Raw genomic sequence first — 12,560 nt, forward strand, 5'->3', positions numbered from 1 at the left:
AATACATTCTCCTTGTGACCCTTGTAGGAACAAAGGGCTATTATATTCGAAAAGGCTAGAAAATAGGCTTCCAACGGGATGTGGAGTTTTTGTGCGCGGGCTCAAATGAGCTCGTTATCTTCGGCGTTCGATAGCTCATTTGGATCTGTGCCATACTGTTGAACGACCGCTGGAGAATCGCTGGAAAATGTGCACTGTGCACAAATACGTCTGTGAAAGTGATGGCTGGTGGGCCTATTTGTAACGCGTGGGCTGCCAGCCGTTAGACGTCTACGGGGTGGGCCGTGGACCAGATTCGACGCTCCCATCTGATCCGTGGCCCAGGATTTTAGCTTTCCGTTTGGTGGGCTCGGGCATGAGAATGCGTGGTCTAGCTTTCTTCCCCATAGCGGTGCTCTTATTTGGAAGCTAGCGGCTGGAGAATCGGGAGGAGGAGCACCGGCGGCGACCATTCATGGAGTTCCTGATGCAGCCGATGCATGAGTACGTCCACCTGTTCTTCTCGCCCCCTCGCGGTCTCCTTGCAAATCTCATTGCTCAGGATCTGGAGTTTCACAAAACATGGTTTGCCCCTGTCTTAGATCCACTTTCCTGTAGGAGGTGGGAGAAAGCTTGGTACCGCCGCCAGTGGCGGCGGTGGCGCCTGTGCTGCTGGAGGCGGATGTGGTACATGCGGCGGTGCAGCAGCTAGTGGTGGAGCAGGGCGTTCTGGGGTATGTCCGCTCGGCCGTCAGTGGCGATGCCCAGATTGTGTCAGCCAAGCCGTCGGCGGCAGTCAGGATGGATAGCTCGCCACAGTCGTCGGAGTTGTCTACTGAGAAGATGAATCCTCGGGTGCCTGGATGGAATAAGAGGTTACTCCTGGATTTTGGTCATGATCAGTAGCAGAGTAGCTCTGTCAGTTAGATAATGATTTTGTGTGGAGCTAAAATGTAGCATACAGAATAAGTACAGAAAAATTGGTGTCAATTATTGTGGAATGAGTTTTTACTTGTAAGACCATTAGATTTAACAGCAATTTTGTAGGAAGTATTTGCTATCTAACCTGGGATTAAAAGAAGCATCGATTTGCATTGCAGTCAAGCATTAGTAAGTTTTCATTGATAGAGCCATTGGACTTAATAATGAAATTGGTATGAATTACTCGTAATCTGCTTCAGTTTACATGCATTTTGGAAAAATATATTAGCGTACGCATGCTTAGTGAAATCTGGTGAGTGAGTTATGGAGGTGGCTGTGTTTGCAGGTTGAGGATTGGAGCTGCTGTACCAACAGGCCGCCTTGTCCAAACCGGATCAGTGCATTCGAGAAGGTTGTGCGGAGTTTTGCTAAGAACCCGACTGACAATGTTATCACAACAGTTATTGGCACAACATTCGACTCGGTTTGTGAGGTGTATGACTTCTACAATTTGTACTCGTGGGAGAAGGGCTTTGGCATTCGTTACGGGAAGAGCAGGCTAAATGTGGAGATGACCAAAGCATGCAGGAAATAGTTTGTGGTTGCTCGGTGGATGTTTTTTTTGTTACTTATTTTTATGCTGGGACATACAATTCATATTCGTGCCCTGTGTGTGGTGTCGACAAAATTACTGAACTCACTGGCTTTTGTTGGAAATCATTTTGCAGGGCAAAGCTGGTGTGGAGAACACCAGGTCTTGTCGTTGTGAGTGCCCCTCTCTAATAAGGCTGCTACGAGCAGAGGACAACGGATGGTACATTGCAGAGCAGAGAGACAGTCACAACCACTTGCTGTTGCCTAATTTCGGTGAGACAATCCATTGGCCCTCACACAAGCACATAGATGTGTACACCAGGGATCTAGTGAAACAGTTAAGGCAAAACAATGTGAACTTAGCAAAGGTGTACAACATCATTGGAGGCTTCTTTGGATCAATGGAAAATGTTCCGTTCACTAAGAGGTCGTTATGTAACCTGTGTGGGAAGATAAACAGGACCGTGCAAAAGATAATGTGAAGAAGACAATGGATATTTTTGCAGAGATAGGGGCTAAAGATCCACACTTCACATATAGGGTTGAGTCCGACAATGAGTGCAGGATTAAGAATCTGATGTGGGCAAGTGGGAGCAGCAGGCTTCAATACTCATTTTTTGGAGATGTCATAACAATTAACACGACTTATCGTACTAATCTGTACGACATGCCTTTGGCCTGTTTGTAGGGGTAAATAATCATTTTCAGAGTGTGATCCTGGCAGGTGTGCTCGTGCGTGATGAAACTGAAGATAGTTTTGAGTGGGTTTTCTTAGAATTCCTTAGAATGATGGGCGGGTCTCCACCGGTGACCTTACTAACAAGTAAATTTCTGTTAGCACAATCGGTGATTATGTGCCTCCTGGTTGAACAATGCACATGTTTGTTTAGAAATACATGAGGCTCCAGTTTGACCGGGAATCGGAGGAGAACTACGAAGAGAAATAAACATGAATTGTGAGAATTTCTTGTTGGGAATGTCATATGTAATTGAAGTCATTGTGACAAACATATGAATGCTTGTGTACTATTTGTGCAGGGGAGGCCACTCATGAGGGAAAACCTTGCAGTGGAAAGGCATGCTAGCAAGATATATACAAGAGCCATGTTTGAACAGTTTGGGCATATATTGTATGAATGTGGCACTTATCAAGTTGAAGAGATTGAGAGACACAAGACATATGTCGCAATCCACAGCGAGGCAGAGAAGAGAGATAAATGGTGCAGAGTGGCATACAAGGTTAGGATGCTAGATGGGGGTGATGAATTCGACTGAGTATGGACAATTTGCACATATGGGCTTGCTTTGCAGCCATGTGATGAAGGTTAGTGGACGGGCATTTCTCCTGTGTTCTTTTACGTAGAGATCATGGTGAATTGCACTGCAAGTATTCATGGTGAATTATAACCATTCTCCAGCTCGGGAAACGAAGGTCACCACCTTGGCAGTGCATACTAGGCAAGGGATCAGCGGGAGCACCTGGCCGGCCTGGGAGGAAGAAGATGAGCTTGCCATTTGCCATCTTCTCTGATCTGATTCTTACAAAGCGAGGAAGAAGAGGATAAGGCAATGGGGGAGCAGCCCGTGGAGTCTTGTAGTGGAAGGAGCTAGGTGTGGCTACGGCTGGACAACAGCCGTTTAGCAGCAAACGTCTGAGCCGTGGACCAAGATTCGGTATCAAACGTCTGAGCCGGCCTTGAAGGCGTGATGGCCATTGCATTGACAGCGACAACTGGGTGGGCCACGACATGGGAAAAAACAGCGGATACATGTCCATATACGGACTGACATACCTGCAGCGGTGGGAATCTCAGCAAAAGCTGACGGCTATGATATCGAGTCCATTTGAGCTCGAGCTCAGAATAGGACTTTCGCTTCCAACGCTTCTTTGGAAGGTGAAGAGAAAGCTTCATTATTGGGTAAAGTTTACTCGCATATAATCCTTTCTTTTTGTACTAGCAACTCAAAGTGATTAATATATTAGTGTATTTATAATTACCACATTTAGTTTTATTATCCTAACAAATAAGCAACCAACCATCAATCTAACTTGGACAGATGCTCAGTCCTCACAATAGTATGTGCTCTTGATCAACACCCAACTCACAGAAACTCAGCCGTCAGAAATTTAGAATCCTCCTAATCCACAAGCAGTTTGATAAGGTGTTCTTGTGGTACCCGCAATCCCCTCATTTCTATTAAACTAACTTTGAGATTTGCCCACCTCTTTTTTGTTGTTCTACACGACCAATCAGTCAAATAATTAGGGGGAATCGATTGATTGTTCTTGCCCACCTCAACCTGGTATGCTTATATAGTGGATGCTTAGGCCCTTGACCTTTCTAATACACTTGGATTCCTGGTATCCCACAGCAACATGTGAAATGTTATTGTGGTCTTTTGTAATTTACTATTTTGTCTTATTTTTGGTACACCTATTGATCACCGAATGCTCTCAGGATTTGTGCCAGGATAACTTGTCTAAGAACCATGGGGTGCGGTTGGTTTGAGCCCGATCAAACCCCACCAAAACATTGGCTAGAAATATTTTTGCGTGTGTTTTGATTGACCATGTTTTGGTCAACTGCCCAGAATAATGGACTGGAGTTGGCTGGTGGGAGCATGGACATGCTAAAATAGGAACCATCAAAGCAAGAACAAAACAATTGGCCACGAAAAAAATTTGGTATGGTTGGTTTTGATCATCACTATCCAAACACAACACTAACAAGGTAAAGATTATGCCGGGCAAAATAAATATGGTAAATGATTATCCAATAAGAAACATGCTAAAGGATTGTGCTGGAGGAAGGAAATAAGGCAAGTCATTATGCTAGAAAAATCATAGTGAAGGATTCAGCAGCTGACTGATGTTTGTTATTTAGATGCCCCATACTTATTTCTGGTTTTAGATTTGATCATATATATTGGTGTAATTGGTTTCATCACTTATGTTACATCTCCTTTTGTACTTGTGCTCCTTTTGCTAGTCATAAAAGGCCCTTGTGACCAGAAGCTGGTGGATGCATGGATTTCCTTGTCGCCAAGAAGGGAGACTAGTTACATTCGTACCTCCTCGTCGTCTCCTTGTTGCTAGAACTTTTCTCATGACACCTATTGCGATGATACTGTAGCTCTGACAAATTTAAATATGCTTACCTTCTGCTTTTCAGCAATCATGTGTTAGCTCGGATAGATGAAGCACATGATGTTTTATTCCTCTCTTGTTTCCTTTTTTAAGATGTCATGTCTTGTTTCCTACAAGCATTTAGGTGGTATATATTGTTTTTGGTTCACTCGTGTAGTTCATTAGGGAAGTTCTTCTTTCACATTTGTTAGAAGGCCTCCTTTAATTTATAGAAATTTTCTATATGATAGGATTTTTATTGTAAAAAATCCCTAAGAGCTCTTTTTTTAGAAATAGAGGAGGACCCCCGGCCTCTGCATCTGGACAATGCATACAGCCACTTTATTAATTATTCACACAAGACCTTACAAAGTCATACAAAAGTAAGACTAAAGCCATCGTCTAGGCAACATCTGTCGCTACTCCTATCCAGTTGATGAAGGGATGCTGATAGTCTGGGTATAATACCAAACAGACATCGTAGCCAAACCTAACATCTAAGACCTGAGGTCCCAACCAGGACACCTGCCGGGTATGGGGCACCCACTAGTCCGGCGCACTCCTCAACCAGGACGCCTGCCGGGTATGAGGCCGCCGCAGCCACCTGCCACCAATCCATCTTTAGTGTTGTACTGCTGCATGTACCTTGGCCGGTCTAGCTGCCATCGACACCACCACGACGCCAGACAACGCCACTATCCTGCGCTCGTCCATCATCACACGCCCACCGATGAGACCCCGCTGCTCCAAGCCGCTTAGACCCGCCGTTGTCGACATATCAAACACCACGCCGCTCCTCCTCTTGTTCCCTCCAGCCAACACTTGCTCCAAAATGATGCCCCCAGGAGGGAGAACGACATCGAAATGTCGCCATCGTCTGATCCGGTAGACCTAGATCTAGGGTTTCCCCCGGAACCTTCCGATTTTAAGTTGACGTGACCTGCAACGACGATGCCTCAAGAAGGGAACGGCGTTCGAGACGCCGCCATCATCCGGCATGACCGCAATCAGGCGCGATTTTCACCGGAGGCCATGTCGTCCTGATCTCGCGGTTGGCTGGAACCGAGCGGAGTCTCTCCACGAAGACGAATGCCACCGTCGGTAAACCGGCGGAGATCCGACATCTCCTCACCGATCCCTCCCCGTGTCGTCGATCGACAGAAGGCCACCCCGCGGCGGATCCGATCGGGGCAATTGATCCGCAGTCGCCGCCGCCACCATCTTTGCGCAGATCAGGTACCCCATCGGATGGGGCGCTGCCACCGCTGCCGTCCATTCAGGGCCGCCGCTCTGCCGGCTTATGGCGCTTCGGCCACCGCCGCACGGCAAGGGATCGCCGCCCCAGCCGCCGCCTTCGGATCTCACGAGAAGGGTCGCCCCTGCCGCCTCAGGTGAGATCGCGCCGCATCCACCCGCCCAGGTGCCTTCGGCGCCGGGCCCACCCTCGCCGGTGGCAGCGGCGGCAGAGGGAGGCACGAGAGGAGGCCTGCGGCGCTAGGGTTCGGGCCCCCCTGGCATCGCCTAGGGGGAGGCGACGCGAGGGGGAGGGACGCGAGGAGCGGTTTACCAAGTTACCTTTGTCGTTGGAGCATCCATCTTGAATGAAGGGGTTGCCTCATCCCTAAGAGCTCTTTGGTTTGTAGGAACTATTCCTATGCAGGATTGGTCCCTATCCTTCACATATCAAAGGAAAGAAAAACATTAGCTCAGACCTAATGAAAGAGTTTCTATTTTATGAACCAAATGATATCTCTTTTTATCCTATGAACAAAGAAGCCTAAGGACCTGTTCGATAGTCACCTGGCCTCCAACTCACTGAACTCCAGGTCTACTGTCTAGAACTGGCCCTAACGGTCTAACACTAGCAGTTATGAGCGAGGAGCTGGAAACAGGGGAGCGGAAGTTGATATATACTCCCTCCGTTTTAAATTACTCGTTGTTGAAATGGATGTATCTAGAACTAAAATACATCTAGATACATCCATACGTGTGACAAGTAATTCGGAACGGGAGTATAGTGATATTACACATGTATGCCACTGCAAAGTGAATTCATGTACTACCGGTTTTGCTGCAAATAATCTCCTCCCGCGTCCTCTCGCATGGACGAGCGGGTCGTTTTCCCCGAGTGGAACGACCCTTTTCATTCGAAGACATGTGGATTCATGAATCTCAAAGCAACCCACCTAACACAGCTTTCCTACCGCTATCTCCGCGTCGCCCACATGCGACCAAAGGGGTAACACTAGCCATCGCCAACTAGGCTCCTCCCTCCCTCCTCCCCCTCGCCATAGTCGGATCTTGCTGGCGGGCAAAGCCCTGCCGGCGTGGGTGGCGACGAGGCTTCCTCTCTTCCCCGAGCGGTGGTGAATGGCACGAGCGGCGTCACCGGGCAAGGGTGCGGTACTACAGGGGGCGTAGCGGCGAGCACGCAGGCGTAGAGGGCCACAACGGAGGGCGTGGTGGCGCTGGATCAGGTCGGACATGGACCACTGTTTCCTGGGTTGGGCGGCATAGGAAGGTAGCGGCGACCTAGCTAGGGCGTCGTGCGAGGCATGGGTCAGGGAGGCGCTCCCTTGCGATCTCCGATGAAGAGCTGGCGGTGAGCCCCGAGCTCGGAATGGAGGCCGTGGGGTGGGGCTGCAGCTGATCTGGTGGTGCCATCATGCGGGCTTCCTGGTGGGGCGTGCTTCGACGGGTGGCTCCCGTTTTGGTGCCCTGGTCTCGAGGAGGTGAGGTGGCTAGTGTTGGTGACTGTCATGGCAAGCGAGGCGGGCAGAGGGTGTAGAGCTTGGGTTGCGGTCCTCCACCTCTGCGGTGGTTTGTGGGGGCAGCGACGCAGGGGTGGGAGCTCGTGGTGGTGGCACACGTGGTTGGTGTGGGTGCAACACGGCGGTTGATGTCCTACGGAGGTGTGGTGGTGGCGGTGGAAACCTCCCTTCTCCTTGGTGCGGGCCGGTGGCGCGTGGTTTCGCTCGTCGAGATAGCTTTGACCTAGGGTTTGTGCTCGGGCGGACCAGACCTGGGCTCGAGGAAGATCGGAGCTGGTGCTCCGGGTAGGTGAGGTTGGGCTTAGTCCAAGTGGTGCTCGGTGGTGGTGGTCATGTTAGCGTTGCGTCATTGCACGGATCGGCGAGAGTGACCATGGACATGGCATCGTGTGAGCTCGCCTGACCAAGGTCTCCAGTTGGCTCACCAGCGGCCGTCGGCAGTCTCAGGGTCGTGTCCTCCCAGTCCATCGGTATTGGCTGGGGACGCAGGTGTGGGTGCCTCCTATGGTGGAGGCATCTACCCAGACTCAGGGACTCGCGCCGGGCTAAGAGTAGATGGAGTGTCGTCGCTCTTCCTACCATGGTTGAGTGCGTTGTGATGTGGGCGGTGCATGGTATCTCATGACAGGGACGCCGATGCAGCAACGTTGGAGGGCGGCCCGCATGGTTGCTCTTTGGAGGTCATCATTGAGGTGGTGGTGGCTCCCCTCCCGGGTTATGTGGGCAACAGGAGGGGTTGCAACAGGTAGCTCAGATGTGCCCTCTCTCTCTCTCAATGGGGCGACGTCCTGATCCAGACCTGGGGTTCTGTCTTTGTCGCACTCCTTATGGCGGCCTCGTGGTGGCATGGGTGAGTTGCCGAGCAAAACATTGGCGCCGACGAGGGTGATATTCGAGGGTGCTCCACTCTTTTTGAAGACGTCATTGTCGGTGTCAAAACCGGCGGATCTCGGGTAGGGGGTCCCGAACTGTGCGTCTAAGGCTAATGGTAACAGGAGGCAGGGGACACGATGTTTACCCAGGTTCGGGCCCTCTTGATGGAGGTAATACCCTACTTCCTGCTTGATTGATCTTGATGATATGAGTATTACAAGAGTTGATCTACCACGAGATCGTAGAGGCTAAACCCTAGGAGCTAGCCTATGATTATGATTGTTCTTGTCCTACGGACTAAACCCTCCAGTTTATATAGACATCGGAGGAGGCTAGGGTTACACAGAGTCGATTACAGAGAAGGAGATCTAACATCCGAATCGCCAAGCTTGTCTTCCACGCAAAGTAGAGTCCCATCCGGACACGGGACAAAGTCTTGAATCTTGTATCTTCATAGTCCAACAGTCCGGCCAAAGTATATAGTCCGGCTGTCCGGATACCCCCTAGTCCAGGACTCCCTCAGTAGCCCCTGAACCAGGCTTCAATGACGATGAGACCGGCGCGCAGATTGTCTTCGGCATTGCAAGGCGGGTTCCATCTCCGAGTACTCCAAGGTAGATTCTGGACACAAGGATTGTGTCCGGCTCTGCAAAATAATTTCCACGCACCACCGTAGAGAGCACAATACTTTACAAATCTAATCTGCTGACAATTTTTCATGGTGTGCCCTTACGCCGCGACCTGGCTCAATACAAACCGGTTTTTCTCAGCCTGCCATGACACGCACTGCAAGGCGGTTTTATTGGCACGCCTCATCGAAGCAGAGATCGTGTCCCCCTTATTGCGGGATTCTCATCAATACGGGTGCGGGCAATCCCACTACGCCTGTTGGTATGACTCCGTGTTTTTAGGCAAGTCCCAAACGGTTACGCTGAGGACGCTTGATATTCACCCCCTTTATAGAGGGGCCGAGGCCTATCCCTCTCTCTTACCACGCTTGCGCCTTTCCGCATCTCGAGTTCCAACACCCGAAGCTCAAGCTTAGGCAATTCGAATCTTCAATCATGTCCGGATCCAACCTTCAAGGCCAGTGGATGGCCTCCTCTGTCACAGAGGAGGACATTGCGAAGCTTAGGGTGGCCAGACATCTGACCGCCGACATCAAGCACAGGCTTCCTGCTCCAGGGCAGGTTATCCCCACTCCCGAGCCCAACGAGAGCATCGTATTTGTTTCTCACTTCCTCCGAGGCTTAGGCTTCACCCTCGATCCCTTCATGAGGGGGCTCATGTTCTATTACGGGCTAGATTTTCATGATCTAGCTCCGGACTCCATTGTTCACATCTCGTTGTTTAACGTCGAGTGCGAAGCCTTCCTCCACATCACCCCACACTTCGGCTTATGGCTCAAGACCTTCAATGTAAAGCTGAAGGTGATCGAGGGGCGACACACGGAGTGCGGAGGCGCTGCAATAAGCAGAAATGTTGATGCCCCATGGCTAGAGGGCTTCTTCCCGGAGGTGTCCGATCTATGGCAGCGGAGGTGGTTCTACATCACGGCTCCCAGAGGCACAAAGTGGGCGGCTGACCTTGACTTCCGCTCGGGCCCTCCGCCTCAACCGGCGTCGTGGGCCAACGTGAGACTAGACTGGGGGCCTGCCAATGACGTACCGACATTGCAGAGCCACATTCGGGAGCTTCTTGAGAGGGACATCAATATCGTCAGCATAATTCAGGTAATGCTAGTCCGACGGATCTTGCCGTGCAAACGCCGGCCTCTCCGGATGTGGGAGTTCAACCTAGAAGGTCCGCAAACTATTCAGCATTTCTTCGGCATGATGCTCGAAGGGATGTATAGGTTATTCTTCGGACCACAAGTAAAGTGTCTGGATACCACTGAGGATGCGGGCCTGAGCTGCAACCGCCCAGATACCCAAGTAACCCTGAAACCGAACACTTCGTTTATATTTATCACAACATTATTCTGAAAACCATCCGCGGCCAGGATTGGCTCAGCAAGGCGGAGAGAATCAGGTGTCCGGCACCACTTCCTGAAGGCTCGCCTAGTCCTGCAATAGCCAGGATGCTTAGACATGTGCTAAGTCAAGTGCCCTCGGGGAAGGGAAGAACAGAGAAGCAGAGCTTCACACATTGCACATCCAAACTGGGGGAATTACTGTCTCCACGAAGGAGGATAGTCGGGGAGGGGAATCTAAGGTCTCCTCCCTCCGCGGAAAGAAGAGGGCCGCCTCTGAAGACTTGGAAACGGAGGTGCCTAGACAAGGGAAGAAATCTTCACCAGGGGGGCCTACCCCAGAGGCGTCCTCACCGCACCGTGCCCGCAAACGGGCCAGCCCTCCACCGAGCTGTAAGTAATCGTAAATACAAAGCTACTGCTTCCTCCTCCGAGAATAATAACCAGGATCCATCCTTTTGCAGTCCGGCTAGTAGCTCTTCTCGACAGAGTTTGTCTTCGGGGGATCTTCTTCCGGAGATGATGGAGAGTGCAACCCCACCTGCCTCTCCGCCCCATGGGCGGGCGACCCCGAGGTGTCGTCACGGAGGAGTCCAAATTCGTCGAGGCCAGAAGCTAACACTTCGGCCGCCCTGAGCCCAGAGCGTTTGGCTCCCATGGGGGGCAATAAGAAGGGTCCGATACAGTCCGGCGACCGGCCGGACACGCTGACGGGCCTTCTGGAGCAAGATGCTCTCTCGGAGGATCACCATGCATTAATGGGTATGGTGTTTGAGAAGATTTCATCCGCCACAAGCGGGTTGAATGAAGCTTTTACGAGCCTGCTCAAAGGATTTGAGGTACATAATGAAATACGTAATTTTTCGGTTGTACCGCACGCGCTAGGTGTGCTCCGTATAGATAGTAGCCCCTGAGACTCTGGTTGCCAGCCCTAGGCGGCAAACGGAGGATCACACTTTCAAGTAATGATCGCACTGCATTCATGCGCAGGTGGCTAAGGGTCCGGCGATAGACCAGACCGCTGAATTTGCCGAACTGAGGCGACAGATTGATGTGGTGGACGCCGACATCACGCTTGTAAACGAGCGACTTGACGAGTCACATAGTATATGCTCTTTTTTCCTCATTTGTTATAGGAAATATTAAGAGGAGCATAATGTTAATATGATATGCTTTGGCTGCAGGCGGAGCTGCTGCCGTGGAGGCCCTGAGGGCGGAACTTGCCCTAGCCAAGGAACAAGCCCGGGCTAGCAATGCAGCTACCCTAAAGGCGGCCGAAGATTTGAGAGCCGAACAGGCTGCTCATCGCCGAAGAGAAGATAAAATAGCCGAGATGGCTGTGGAGCTGAGAGACGCCGCTGGGCGGTATGAGCTCCTTGAAAAGGATAATCAGGCGAAGTCGGCTGACCTGAAGAAGGCCCTTGATGCGGCCAAGGAGACGCGTTCCGAAATTAGGGATGCGCGGGAGGAGCTTCGACAGGCCGGAGAAATCGCAGCTGGAAGCCCCTATTTGTTGCGGATGAAGTTCTTAGATCCAAAGTATGTTCCTCTAGATCGGCTCTGGAGCGTTGCAGACGCGTATGCGGATCTGACAAAAAGTATGGCTGATGCGACCAAGTTCTTCAAGGATAAAAAAGATAGTGAAGTAGAAAGGCTGTTCTGGTCGCAATTCAGTGCTCCAACGCGCCCGTTGCCATTGAGTGAGAGGATGGCCGCTGTGGCCGAGCTTCATAGGTTGTCCAGTCTTGCAATGAGGTCTGTAATGGACCATCTATGGCCGAAGGGACCGAGGCCGGACAGTTATTTTGGTTTAGTGCAACAATTCCTTGGCGCCGTATCGCGAATCGATGCCATGAAGAGGTCAGCGTGCATAGAGGGTGCGCAGATGGCTCTTGCCCGTTTAAAATATATTGGGCAGATATGAAGGCCACCATCATTGCAACCCAGAATCCGGCAGGAAGCCAGGACCCAGCCGAGCACTATTTTGAGCAGGTAACAGAAGGTGCTCGTTTAATAGAGGCTCAGTGCTCGAAGAGTGTTATGTTCGGGTGACAAGTCGTTCAATTGTAAAAACAATTCTACTTTAATTATAGAGGCTATGTTTATACTTTCGCTCGAAAGTGCTATTGTGCCTCCTGTGCGGTCGTTTGATGTATATATATATATATATATATATATATATATATATATATATATATATATATATATATATATATATATATATATATATATTCTGGAAGTTAGCAGTCATTGGCTTCAGTCCCCACGCATATAATGCGGGGGTGTTTGCAAAAATATGCATAATCACACTTGATCCAACGTC

The 12,560-nt window shown here is 50.5% G+C and overlaps 1 long non-coding RNA gene across 5 annotated transcripts; it reads left to right on the top strand.

Annotated features, from left to right (window-relative positions):
- Nucleotides 1-373: 373 nt before the first annotated feature.
- LOC119275338 lies at nucleotides 374-4,869 on the top strand. 5 transcript variants are annotated; one of them, XR_005135633.1, is made up of 6 exons: nucleotides 374-483; nucleotides 582-854; nucleotides 1,247-2,450; nucleotides 2,533-2,818; nucleotides 2,913-3,413; nucleotides 4,485-4,869. It is a non-coding gene; the product is annotated as an uncharacterized LOC119275338 (long non-coding RNA). The 5 variants fall into 5 exon arrangements; XR_005135636.1 differs by having other exon boundaries at nucleotides 1,247-1,767; XR_005135632.1 differs by having other exon boundaries at nucleotides 1,247-2,818.
- Nucleotides 4,870-12,560: the final 7,691 nt, after the last annotated feature.

The sequence above is a fragment of the Triticum dicoccoides genome, chromosome 3B, assembly GCF_002162155.2.
Source record: "Triticum dicoccoides isolate Atlit2015 ecotype Zavitan chromosome 3B, WEW_v2.0, whole genome shotgun sequence".
NCBI lineage: Eukaryota > Viridiplantae > Streptophyta > Magnoliopsida > Poales > Poaceae > Triticum > Triticum dicoccoides.